This window comes from Petromyzon marinus, chromosome 3 (genome assembly GCF_048934315.1).
Source record: "Petromyzon marinus isolate PM22_M1 ecotype Great Lakes invasive population chromosome 3, UKy_Petmar_22M1.pri1.0, whole genome shotgun sequence".
Classification (NCBI taxonomy): domain Eukaryota; kingdom Metazoa; phylum Chordata; class Hyperoartia; order Petromyzontiformes; family Petromyzontidae; genus Petromyzon; species Petromyzon marinus.
The window spans coordinates 17,398,902-17,413,218 of NC_133669.1; the positions used below are offsets into that span (position 1 = coordinate 17,398,902).

Genomic DNA, 14,317 nt, shown 5'->3' on the forward strand with positions numbered 1-14,317 from the left:
TGCAAAAGTGCACACCCCGACTGTGCAAATGATAAAAAAGGCGACTTGGAAGATTGTTTTGGATATCCCTTGAAAAACCTCCTCTCATGCAATGATTCCGAATGCACAACTGGAATAAATTTGTGACAAATACCCATTTTGTAAAAAAAGTGATGCTAGTATCAATATATAACCAGGCAGTCTGATAGAAATTTAAAGCTTTGATTGGACGAAAATAAAACACTTTAAATTCGGTCAGGCATATTGTTCATCAAATGTAGTGACCCTGTTCGTAATGTGCTAGTAAAATCCTTACTTCTCAAGTCTCAGAGCCAAGATTTTGCCAAATTAAATGAAAAAAACGTGTTATTGGTCACTGCGCTGCGACAATCAACACACTTCACTTGAGAACACCGGCTCAACCATGCGCGGCCAAAACCCGGATTTGAACCCCAGATTCTCATCATTGGCAGCTCAGCGCTCTGAACCCTCTGACCTCTGAGTCACTCAAGCAGGCAGGCAGAAACGCTAACTTTGAATTTAAACAAAACCCAACAGGTTCTCAACACGCGACGTGCGACAGCGATGAACCCTGTACCTCTTTGGCATTGGCGCCCACGCACGCCGCTCCACGTGTCTTCTCCACGCCCACGTCTGTTCCCAAAAGACCCACGACACGCAGAGGAAGAGAGTCAAGTTACCGCCCTTTGTCACTTTCATCGCTGGATGAAGGCCTCTCTACGTTGATTGTCGGTCACAGGGGGAGTGAGTCGTTTGACTTCACCGTATATCACTGTGTTCGTCGGTGCGTGTTGGCGAAGGGGGGGACATTTTTTAGGCTCCCCATGATCGTTTGGATGGGCCATCGTCGTGCGTAATGCAGGCGCTACAGACGGCCGCGAGGCCATTGTCATCCCACCCACCCCCGCCCATAAACCGCACGGTGTGGGGGAGACCATCATCCAGGAGCAGGTAACCCAAAAGTGGTCTCGACAGCAAAGGCAGAAGGAATCCTTCTGATAACCGTCATGTAAAATGCGGGTGCTTAATTTGTCACCGAATATTTTCCAGGTCGCTTGGTAATACTGGAGTAGGCACGTGACTAGTAGTCACAGCCGCAGCGAATGATATACTAGATGTGGTGTGCCGGGTGCCGAAAGATCTTCCAGGGTCACTGACTCGGACAGATCCGGCTGAAATTGAGCCCTCTATATACAGGTATATACGCTGAACTGGGAGACAGCATGTGCGAGCTCCGAGGGAAAGATTGAGAGATGGAAAAAGATGCAGGCACACAGGCGGCGCGGTTTGGGGGGTGGGGAGAGAAAAGAGAGGGAGGCCAACCAAGCATGCAGTAGAGAGAAAGCGAGAGAGGTGGAGAGAGGGAGAGAGCTGATATGGGGCTGGAGAGTCACAGTGAGGACCCTTCTCAACGCACAGGGCACAATGTAGCCTGTGGTGGCGGAACCGAGATCTAAAGCCAGCGATAGAGTAAGAGTGATTAAGAAAGATCAAGAGGCAGAGAGCACCCTGCTGAGCCCAGAGGGCAGCGAGAGAGAAAGAGATAACAGAGAGATGTGAAAGATAGAAGCAAACAGAGTGTCCTCATTTCAGAAGGCAGTCAGGAGAATTGGGAGAGATAAGGGACCGAGGGAGAGCGGTGGCGCAGCCATTAGCCCATTGCGCTCATAAAACCGCTGACCTGCTGGGCTCGATTCCCGCCCATGGCTACCAGTGGTGAGTGATATTTCAGAACCAGTCTTGGGTCCCCTTCACCTAAAACGCTTCTATACCACTTGACAATTTTATTTGTTTCTCCATGTGTAGGGTATTAATGGCACACATTTTTGCCAGATGATTACGTGGCCTAACCCAAAAATCAACGCTGAATCATAGCATTTTGGGCTGTGAAAAACCTGTGTGTTCACGACAACCCTTCGTTCATCCATTGATGAATGAAAGACTCCCATGTCACGTCGGTTGTTTGGGGAGTGGGGGGGGGGATTGTTTGACCATATTTCACCATGGTGGACCAGTTCACAGATATCACTCGCCACTGATGTCAGTAGTGGTGGGGAGGGGGGGGGGGCACAGAGGAACTATGCCCCTCCCAAACTGGACACCTTTATCAATTTATTTTCAGTAGTTTACAATTAAGATAAAAAAAATTACATGCCCCCCCCCCGCCCGCAAATATAGAAGTCAAACTCCACCTATGGAATTATTCTGAGTGCAGTCTACGAGCCACGATGCCACTCCTCCACGACCGATTCCCAAAGGAAATGTAAATTCAAAACTAAATTATACATTTAGCAGAAACTGTTCGAGACAGAGTCGCAGATAAGAACCGACAAGACAGCGAGAGAGATGCGAGAGAGATGAGAATGGGGGGGGGGGAGAGATTGGAGATGCGAGGGAACGACAGAGAGAGGTCGGAAGAGTGAGAGGTGGGAGGGCGAAGGGGGAGCAAGACGTTAACGGCAGACAGGGGGAGATGGAGGGAGCCGTGGGGAGTCCCCCCCGGGGGGAGGGTGAGTATTTTTAATGCGAATGGGTGAGTGCCGGAGAGACCTGGGCTCCGGAAAACCCCGAGCTCCTCACCTGACGACGCCACGTCATCGGATCCGGCCTTCTCCTTGTTCTCCTGTGAGACAAAAACAGCAGCAATGGCTCAGCGGTTCGCTCACCACCTTGCTCACACAGCCACTCGCACAGCCGCTCACCCAGCTGCTCAACCCAGTCAATCACCCAGCTGCTCACCCAGTCACTCACCCAGTCACTCACCCGCCCGTTCACCCGGTCGCTCACCCACTCGCTCTCCCAGTCACTCACCTAGTCACTCACCCGGCCACTCACCCGGTCGCTCACCCACTCGCTCTCCCAGTCGCTCACCTAGTCACTCACCTAGTCACTCACCCGGCCGCTCACCCGGTCGCTCTCCCAGTCGCTCACCTAGTCACTCACGTAGTCACTCACCTAGTCACTCACCCGGCCGCTCACCCGGTCGCTCTCCCAGTCACTCACCTAGTCACTCACCTAGTCACTAACCCGGTTGCCCACCCGCCCGTTCAACCGGTCGCTCACTACGACAGCCAACACCGATAATGTTCGTACATTTAGACCAATTCTTTTCTCAACTCGACATTTTCCGGAACGTTGTGAGGTTGGTTTGCAGAAGGGATTATCGGCGTAGAGAAACTGGTTAGACTCTAGATTCGGGTGAGGAAGACCCTTAGGCTTGGACGAGTTATATGGTACGCCTCATCCATAATAACCCTACCATATTGTTATCTTCTCTTCCTGTAGCCCTGTAGGCAGGTTAGAACCTCTCGCCACGGTGGCGAGATGTTAACTACCTCGTCTGGTATACAGAAGGTCGCGGGTTCGATCCCGACCTTGACGCCTGATGTATATTTGAAGTTTGCATGTTCTTCCCGTGGTCACGTGGAAATTTCTCCGGGTCCTCCGGGTTTTCCCTCCACATTTACAATCGACACGCGTTTAGACGATTTGGCTGCTATAAATTTCCACGTGATGAGCCACTTCGTTTGAGCTGTCATTTGTGGCCAGGTCGCTTCTGAAAAAGCTACATAGCTCAGCGGGCCTTACCTGGTGACACAAAAATAAATGGTTTCGTTGAGGTTTTTGTCCGAGGTGAAATCGCGAGGCAATGGGATGCCTGCAGCAGTGTTGCGGACTACTTTCTCTAATATCGAGAGCACGTGCAGGAATATTGTCAATCCACTGCTGGATGATCGCTTCTCCACGCCTGTGCGGGTTGTTGAGAGCGTGTTTGATCATTTAGACGCTATATATGTTTTTGTTATAAAAACTGTATATATACAGTACAGTATATGAAAACCCAAATGGTATTTGTAGTGCATTTGACAATATTTCATCACACTGGTCATTGCGGGTTGGCAAAGGCGAGGAACATAGATGTGAAAGCATATAAGTACCGTACAACTACTCTTTACTCACCCCCACCCCCTCCTCACGCGCGTACCAAACTGCACGGCATCTCGTGAAATGGCAGAAGCTAAGCAGGTTAAGGCCTGGAGAGTGCTTTGGATGGGTGACCACCATCGTGCGGGGTTACACTTTGGGCAGCCGAGGGCAGTAAGGCAAAAATCCTTTGTTCTGTATTTCTGCGCTCCCACCGACCAGCGCTTAACGGGCGTGGTGAAGTATGGTCAAATACAATGCAATCCAATTTGGATGCATGTTTCGCGTCAAACTGTGACGGCACCTCAAGACGCCTCAACAGAAGCTGTGGGAATGTTTATTTTGAAGCAATAAATAGACGGTCCGAGACGGAGGAGAAAGACGCAGTCTTGAGCCTCGACTCGAAGCATGGACAGGGAGTCGACACCACAGACGGTAGAGGGGATAAAGGAGTTTTAGACTTCCGAGAGAGCAGAGCAGAATGTGACCTTTCACACGACCTGCACACAATGGGGAGGCCCTCAACCAGCTAGCCGTGGATTATATGATGATGATGATAATAATAATAATACCTTGTTCCCTGCAGCGATATAGATGTACCTATCCAGTGGGGTCTGATAGTGGGAGGAGGGGGGGGTGAATCCCCACATATAGTGATGGGCGAGTGTGTGCGCGTATGTGTTGTATGTTCCACTGCTTCACGTGGCCGGGGTAATGGGCTGGCATTTGAATTCCCCTTTGATGTCATTTAATTAGTCACGTGCAAAAGGGTTCCGAGATTAATTACCACCAGAGCTGCGGTATAACCGGGTAACAAACGTGCCCGGGGCGTCGCAAGTCTGGGGCTTTGGAATCTGGCTGGGCGGTGGAAATTCCAAATTAATATGACAAGGGTAAGTCCATCCGCATAGGACAACCTCTGTTGAATTTCTAAAACATTGGTGGTGAACAATTACGTGCGGTAGGGGCTAGCTGGGTGGATTGTCGCATCGCGAGGCCGTGAGCATTCACGATGGCTTTGGGAAGGTCTTCATCCACCATTGGAGAAACCATGGCTGCTGCAGATCTAATATTGCATGGCTAGTATACAGGGTGGCCCACAAGTTAGGACACATAGGGTTATTTCGTTTTCCGTAAGAGGTTTTGGGTTAGATCGCTTAAATATAAATGTGTCGTTAAACCCACCACCACCCGACACAGCCAATTAGTGAGGTTTGTCACGTAAACAAAATATGCCAAGTCGTTACTAGTACAGCACACCGGTGTGTTGGAGAGTAAACCCACGACATATACAATTTAGTTTATTTAAAAACTGGCACAACACATTGTGGGGTCACGTGAAATTCGTCGTTTATAAAACGTGACCAAGAACCTGCGCATGAATTACGACAAAAAAACACAAATTGACGAATGTTCACAGATGACACCCGTAATGTTAACAAAACAGTCCGAAATTAATTTCAAACCAAAATTCATGCATCATGCATGAATGTTAATGGGAGTTAGTTTGAGCACCTGTTAAAATAAGTTAAATAACCCTCGCTTGATTTGTTAAAATAAATATAACCCTGTGTGTCCTGAATTTTGGGCCATCCTGTGTATATGGTTGGTTGCTAATCGAGTCTGGTTCCGTTCTGCTTGCTCTGCGCCAGGTCTCAGTTGCTGCTCATATACAGGGCATATCTGTGAAATTCGCCACTGGACGATTACCATATTTCACTACAACTGATCTAAATAGGGGTTGATTATGGCACTGGGGGATGGGGGGGGTACAACACTCGCTTTTTTGCCATACTGACCGTCCGCTGTCTCACACGAAGCCCCCCTCGCTGCCCGTGACTAGCCGTGTGCATTGGCGGTCGCTCGCCCAGGTACAACATCCAGGCACTGTATCCAAGCATGCACTATCCAAGCAGAGGTCCTGATTAGCTTGCGACATTTGATGAGGTCGGCGCATTCTTGCGTGATTCGATGACAGGCGAGGCATATATAGGCTGACGTTACATAACTCCACAACACGCACGCACATGTGCAGCAGCAGTAGCAGAAGGGGCAGCATTCACACGCGCGCATTACGTAACGCCTCCGTTCGCGTGTGTGACACCGTGGCATTTTGGGGAATAAGCCAGATCTAACCCTCCTCCTGCTGCTGCAGATGCTACTGCTGCTGCTGCACATTACGGAGGTGGCGGTTGGTGATTGCACATGGGCGGGCCCAGTGAGAGAGAGCGAGAGAGCAGGAGGATTAGGGCATCATAATTGCTGGCGTCATTCAATTATCTTTAAAAAATAACGCAGGGTTGCGGCCAAAGGTACGCATGTCCGCTCTCTGACAGCAGTGTGACTGGACTGTTTGGCTTTGCAGAAGTGCATTAGGTATATATTAATGCAGTGATAATAATAACGATGATTATTATTCATGGTAATAATTTACAGGACAGCCCTTTTGTTCATCAACCGCTGGACTAAATGCCCCGCAAAGCCGTTGTTGTTGTTGTTGTCTTTTGACTTCACCACACTGGTCAGTGCGGATTGGTCAAGGGGTGGTTGTTGCCCCGCGTTTAAGATATCACTCGCCACAGATGTTGTCCGTGACCGGACATCGAACTCGGGTTTACACCTTGGTTCACAGAGCAGTGCGCTAATCATTGCATCACCGCTCCTCTCCGCGCGTGTACGGTGTGTGTATATATATAGCCGAAACGAACGGCATGGCAAGACGATGAGATAGCCAATAGGCACGCGCGCGCACACACAAAGACCCCCCGTGTAACCTGAACAGACTGTTGGGGGCAAGTGGTATTAGAGAGCGGCACCTATGAAGGCCGGCAAGGCACACGAAGGGGGTGGGTGGCCAACACCACGCCCGGTCGCCTTTGTCTCCCCCAGTGGTGATGTTTTACACACCGCACCAGGTACTCATTCGAAGCCGAGTCGACCTAGGGGAGGCCCATGACCGGTTCAGATAATCGTCACTGGCGTTGGTGGCCGTGAGCGGGAATCGAACTCGGGTGGCCGGGTTCGTAGCGGAGCGCATCTCCGCTAACCGCTAAACTGCAGCTCCCACCCGACAAGACACAACACTCACACGTTCGCGTGTACAGTACGTGATGGATACAACCTTGGAGCGCATTGTGTTGTATTGCAATCACGCGCTCGGGATGCAGAACTCACGCCGACACGCGCGTGCGCACACACACGCGCGTGTCGCTCATACAACGCGCGCGCGCGCCCGAACGCACGCACGCGCGCACGTACACGTATAGATTTGTTTGTTTCAGGCCGTTGAGGCAAGTGCTGTCAGCGAACACTATACACGCGAGCAACACGCACGCGCACACGCGCGCGCACGCACACACACCAACATGCAAATACACACACGAACATGCTAATGCACACACACGCACGTAGACACACATGAACACACACCGGCGCGCACACAATTGTACGTGCATTCACACAGCGGGTGCATTCACGCACACGCCCATGTCTCGGTACACACACATCCAAGTGTGTGCGTGTGAGAGTGTCGCACACGGAGGCACTGCATGCACGTACGCCGCACAAACACACACACTCATATGCATTCACACACGTCCTGCGATTTCTACAATGAGCCACACGCATTCTCATGCATTCAGAGCCTTAACCGCTGTGACAAGGACAACCACATGTATTCACACACACGTGCACGCACATACACACACGTGAACGTACGCATCCCACGTCATACACTCTCATTCACTCATACAAAGACAAGGGGCACACGGATAGCCCTACATAATATTGGGGCGCTTGCTGTCAGCGAGCACCTATGAAGGAGTAGGTAGCGTGACCCCCTTTGTCTCTCCAATGCTGATGGTTTATTTTTTCCCCAACGCACACCAAAAAAACATATTTAAAGATGAGTCGACGTCAGAGATGCCCAGGAGCGGGTCAGACAATCGCCACTGATGTTGGCTGTGCCCCGCGAAAAAAAATACAAAGATCGCCCGTATAGCCTAAACATAATTTTCAGGCAAGTGAGTGAGCACCTATATGTATGTATGCGTGCTGAGCTTCTTTCGCACCGTATGCAGCCAATCGTGCAAATCCGAGATGCTTACCTATGAAAGTAAGCACAGCACACGAGGTGGTGAGTGGCCAGCACCATCCTCGGTGACAATGTTTACACACCGCACCGGGTACTCATTTGGGGCTGAGTCGACCTAGGGGAGGCCCAGGACTAGTTTAGATAGTCGACAGTGGTGTTGTCCGTGAGCGAGAATCGAACTCGTGTAGCGTAGTGGGCTAACCACCACAAAGATTAAGATCCCCCCGCATAGCCTTAACAGACTGTAGGGGCAAGTGCTATTGGCAAGCACCTATGAAGGCCGGAACGGTACACGAGGAGGTGGGTGGCCAGCACCACGCCCGACCGCCTTAGTCTCCCCAGTGGCAATGTTTTTATTCACCGCACCAGGTACTCATTTGAGGCTGAGTCGACCTAGGGGAGGCCCAGGACCGGTTCAGATAATCGTCACTGGTGTTCGCCGTGAGCGGGAATCGAACCCGGGTCGCCAGGTTCATTGCGCAGCGCGCTAACCACCACACCACCGCTCCCACACACATTGCACATAGGCACTCGCGCACACACGTGTCCACTCACGCGCAAACACTCATAGTGAGCCACACGCGCGCACGCACACTGAAGGTGTAACAAAGCCTCCGATCAAAGATCAATATTGATTCTCAACGCTCACGATTCTCGCATCGAACCACCTGCGTATGCATTGTATGTGATGGGTACGCGTAACCCCTGCAGCCGCTGGAGGCCGCTATATTCACCACAATAGAAAAAAAATCCCCACGACTCCTGAATCTGTAAGTTTGACCCTCGAGCACGACAGTTCAACAAAACTCGTGCGGTGTGTGTGTATCGTTACGGTACTAATACTGTACATCTATACCCTCTCTCCCACACACTCCCACACGCACCTACACGAGCATGTACCCAAATGCCATCGTGGTAACCCAGGTCACTCATGTAAATAAGGCTATTCTGGTCTCTTGAGTTCTCACCTGGTTAAACAAAACAAGCTAGAAATTTGAATATCCACATGAAGTCAAAAGACAAAGACGTACGGCCTTTACAGACTCTTGGGGCAAGTGTTAGCGAGCACCTCAATTTAAATCCTGCACGGCGCACGAAGGGGCAGTGTGACCGGCACCACACCGGCCGCCTTTATCTCCAAAGTGCTGACGTTTACACACCACGCCAGGTGATGGGACTGTGTCCATATCTGTCAAATATTTGTGAGCTCTTCACGCACTCTGCTGTAGCAAACGGGCAGAGACTCTGACGTCTGTGTATAGGACAACCCTTGTCTTCAGCCACACTGGGACTCACCCAGCGTCCCCTCAATGTGCTTGGCAAGACGATATTGAACAATCCAGCCGAACCTTTCCAGACACGCAGCGGAGGGAGATGCCCCTATAGTTGATACAATCAGCATGGTCGCCCGTCTAAAAAAGGTGATTCACTGGAACATCCTTCCAATCCTTTAACAACCTCGCCAATTGTTCCAAGCAGTCATAATTGTGTCACCTAAGACAACTTTCACAAAATCACCACCCTCCCTAAGACATTCACTTGGGAGGTCATCCCTGCCTGGCACTTCACCCGGTCTCAGGCTGCGGAACAGTTTTCTCACCTCCTGGTAGATGGCACATCAGCCAGCCACTCAAAGGGAGTGGCAACTTCCTGAAATGTCCGAGGCTGTACGGCCATTGCAAGATCAACCCTGCCGTTGCTCCTTGAAGTTGTTTGTGCTGGAGGGTTCCCCTTCCCCCAAGACCTCACTAAGAATTCCAAATAAATCTGCAGGCCTGTTTCCGTGTGGGGTTGGATATATAGCATTCATCCCCTTCATGATGGTAATAGGAGTGGCGCTGTATGTTACCTGTCTGGTGGTAATAAATAGTGATTTGCGATTATGGGCCACTTAGGCAGTTTCCATCTCCTCAGCAACCGGCAACCCCAACTCATTCATCCAGCGCCGAGCAGCTCTCAAAACATCTGAGCAATGGTTGCAGGACGCCTCCTCGTTCTCGGGCTAGGGATATTGTAGAACCTGATATTTCTCTCTCAGCCAGCTGGAAAAAAAACTTCCAATCGCCAGGGTTTCAAGGGAGGTCTCCATTGACCATTCAGGGCAGTCGTAGCCAACTGCAGGTGCAAGATATGTTCGAATTATCACTTGCAAGGTTCAACAGCCAGCTGAGCCCAGACGATTGTGCATTTAACTGGGATCCTAGGTGGACGCCCACCCAACAGAGGAAGTGTGGCAGGCGCATCTTAGAGATGTCCTGGTGTCAAAGACCTGTTCTCTCATTTGCCGTTGTGTTATCGCATAGTCCAGTAGACATTTTTGTTGGAGTCAGGATGCACCCAAGTAGTTGTGTAGATGTGCCAATAACAGAAAAGTATTGGTTTATAACTCTGTCATGGACCGTATATTGTTGTGCTGATCTGTTCCATGCCATCCAATCACTCCCTCCAAAGTGCGCGGGTCATGAGCCACTCAGATATTAATCACGCGGTAAGACCTTAAGGCTGATGACACTCACCAGCTGATGAGATTCATCAGCTTTTTCTCGGCCTCTCTTTGGATATTCAATTTCAGCAAAAACATCAGCAATCACAACCACCATCATTCCCTGCTTGACTTTCATGGGGAGGCCTCCCTCACCTCGCCACTATGCTCTAACTCCCTTCATTATTTTACCCAGAAGAAGAACCTCTCCTTGTTATCTAACATTATCTTGCCTCAGGTAGAATACTGTTCACCCACGTGGTGACAGAAGCCATAACCAGCTCACCAGAACTCCTGTATTATACAGAAGTCTGGGCAGAACCGGTGCAGCTTCCGGCAGAGGAATAGCAGCCTCTCTTTCCCGGCATGCATCCTATTTGGTGGTAGGATCCACTGAATAAGATGTGAGCAGGGCACTTCATTGAGCATCTAGCAGCAAATTCTCACTTTCAGACTCATTTCATGGTTGTCTGGTGTATAATTTAAGGTGGAAGAGGGGTTCCAAACCCGTTGCACTGTGGTGGATACGAGCGCATCACGGATAGAAATTAGACAACGTCAGCTATTCCCCAAATGACATTTGCTCTTGTCTGGAAACACGAGGTTGGTGGGTGTTGTGAGCCAGACATACACCCGCAAAACATTCAAAGGTTCTCTCCTCTATAGCCTACAAAGGTCCAGATTTGCCAAATTTGAATATATTGCCCATAAAATACCCTACATGGCAATCATCGCCCCCATACTACTACGAAACACCTGGCAGGACCCTCATCAAAAAAGAGTCACGAGACTCAATGAGAGGCAAACAAGCATTGCCAAATAAAACATTGACTCTGCAGCACCACCACGTCCTATCACGTTTATCTCCCGAGTGCAGATGTTGACACACCGCACCAGCTTTCTGTTCTGTAACCATGGGCCCCGTCGAAAATGGACATTAATTTGCTCAATGGGTTTTACCTGTGCCAAAGCAAACTAGATAAGCCACTTAGTTAAGGTTGAGTCACGGCTAGATCGGATATCAGTCGTCACTGATAATAGCCGTGGCAGGGAATCAAACTTTCCAAGTGCAGTTAAATAACCACTCCCCACTTAAACTCATCCTCTAACAACAATAACAGCCGCCGTTCGTCACTAAGTGGCGGTGAGGTCACCACAGCGCTTGTGCCAGGCTAGGTGCACTTTGAGGCCATGTCGAAATCTCGCTGTTGACGAGAGGTCAGTACCAGGAGCCCATGGGTCGACTGCCCGAAATGACATACACATTCACCCAGACTTTACACATCACCCGAACGCCCCCTATCACCCACGCACACTCACGCACCTCCCTTACGCACACACACACACACTCTCTCTCTCGAACACACAAACACACAGTGTTACACTATCTCTCTCACAAAGATACACCCCACATAGCCTTGGCAGGCTGTTGAGGCAAGTGCTGTTAGCGAGCACCTGTGAAAGCTGGAACGCTACACGAGGGGGTGGGTGGCCAGCACCACGCCCGGCCGCCTTTGTCTCCCCAGCAGCCATGATTACACACCGCACCGGGTACTCATTTGAGGCTGAGTCGACCTCGGGGAGGCTCAGGACCGGGTCAGTTAATCGTCACTGGTGTTGGCCGTGAGCGGGAATCGAACCCGGGTCGCCAGGTTCATAGCGCAGCGCGATAACCGCTACACTATATATACACACCTATACACACACGTATATACACACCTATACACACACCTATACACACACATATACACACCTTTACACACCTATATACACGCACTTAAATACACACCTATACACACACTTATATACACACCTATATACACACTTATATACACACCTATACACACACACACCTATACACACATCTATACACACCTTTACACACCTATATACACACATATACACACCTATACACACACCTATACACCCACACTTATATACACACACCTATACACACCTATACACCAACAAAGACAAAGATCCCCCATATAGCCTTAACAGACTGTAGGGGCAAGTGCTGTTAGCGAGCACCTATGAAGGCCGGAACGGTACACGAGGGGGTGGGTGGCCAGCACCACGCCCGACCGCCTTTGTCTCCCTAGTGGCATATACACTTATATACACACCTATACACCAACACACACTTATATATACACATATACACACCTATAAACACACACACACCTCCTGTCACACGTTCTCATGCATTCTTACACTCCCTCACGCGTACTCTCCTCGCACACCGCACTCCGCGCGCATACAAATAGCACTCCCCTCACACTCCCCTCACACTCTCCCTCACACTCCATCACACTCTCCCTCGCTCTCCCTCACACTCTCCCTCACACTCCTTCACACTCCTTCACACTCCCCTCGCTCTCCCCTCGCTCTCCCCTCGCTCTCCCCTCGCTCTCTCCCTCACACTCCCCTCACACTCCCTCACACTCCCCTCACACTCCCCTCACACTCCCCTCACACTCCCCTCACACTCTCCCTCACACTCTCTCACACTCCCCTCACACTCTCCCTCACACTCCCTCACACTCCTCTCACACTCCCCTCACACTCTCCCTCACACTCTCTCACACTCCCCTCACACTCTCCCTCACACTCCCTCACACTCCCCTCACACTCCCCTCACACTCTCTCACACTCTCTCACACTCCCCTCACACTCCTTCACACTCTCCCTCGCTCTCCCTCACACTCTCCCTCACACTCCTTCACACTCCTTCACACTCCTTCACACTCCCCTCGCTCTCCCCTCGCTCTCCCCTCGCTCTCTCCCTCACACTCCCCTCACACTCTCCCTCACACTCCCATCACACTCCCCTCACACTCTCCTCACACTCTCCTCACACTCCCCTCACACTCCCTCACACTCTCCCTCGCACTCTCCCTCTCGCTCACACTCCTTCACACTCTCACACTCTCTCCCTCACACTCTCTCCGATTCTCTCCCTCACACTCCTTCACACTCTCCCACTCTCTCCCTCACACTCTCTCCCACTCTCTCCCTCACACTCTCTCCCACTCTCTCCCTTACGCTCTCTCCCACTCTCTCCCACTCTCTCCCTCACACTCCTTCACACTCTCCCACTCTCTCCCTCACACTCCTTCACACTCCTTCACACTCTCCCACTCTCTCCCACTCTCTCCCTCCCCCACACTCCTTCACACTCTCTCCCTCCCACTCTCTCCCTCACACTCTCTCTCCCACACTCTCTCTCTCCCACACTCTCTCCCTCCCACTCTCTCCCACACTCTCTCTCCCTCCCACTCTCTCCCACTCTCTCCTTCACACTCTCTCTCCCACACTCTCACACTCTCTCTCCCACACTCTCACACTCTCTCCCACACTCTCTCTCCCTCACACTCTCTCTCCCTCACACTCTCTCCCACTCTCCCACACTCTCTCCCTCCCTCTCCCTCACACTCTCTCCCTCACACTCTCTCCCTCACACTCTCTCTCTCCCACACTCTCTCTCCCACACTCTCACACTCTCTTCCACACTCTCACACTCTCTCCCTCCCTCCCACTCTCTCCTTCACACTCTCTCCCTCACACTCTCTCTCCCACACACTCTCTCTCTCCCACACTCTCTCTCTCCCACACTCTCACACTCTCTCACTCTCCAACTCCCTCACACTCTCACACTCTCTCCCTCACACTCTCTCCCTCACACTCTCTCCCTCACACTCTCTCTCTCTCCCACACTCTCACACTCTCTCACTCTCCCACTCCCTCACACTCTCACACTCTCTCCCTCACACTCTCTCCCTCACACTCTCTCCCTCACACTCTCTCTCCCACACTCT

General features: G+C 51.0%; 1 long non-coding RNA gene across 1 annotated transcript in view; it reads right to left on the reverse strand.

The window, feature by feature from the left end:
• LOC142905379 (uncharacterized) overlaps positions 1 to 14,317 on the reverse strand; it is a 58,690-nt gene that overhangs the window by 12,594 nt on the left and 31,779 nt on the right. Inside the window, exons 2-3 of the long non-coding RNA XR_012929520.1 lie at positions 2,581 to 2,623; positions 578 to 633 (exon numbers count right to left, since the gene is read on the reverse strand). This is a non-coding gene — a long non-coding RNA (uncharacterized LOC142905379). The remainder of the gene's footprint in view (positions 1 to 577; positions 634 to 2,580; positions 2,624 to 14,317) is intronic.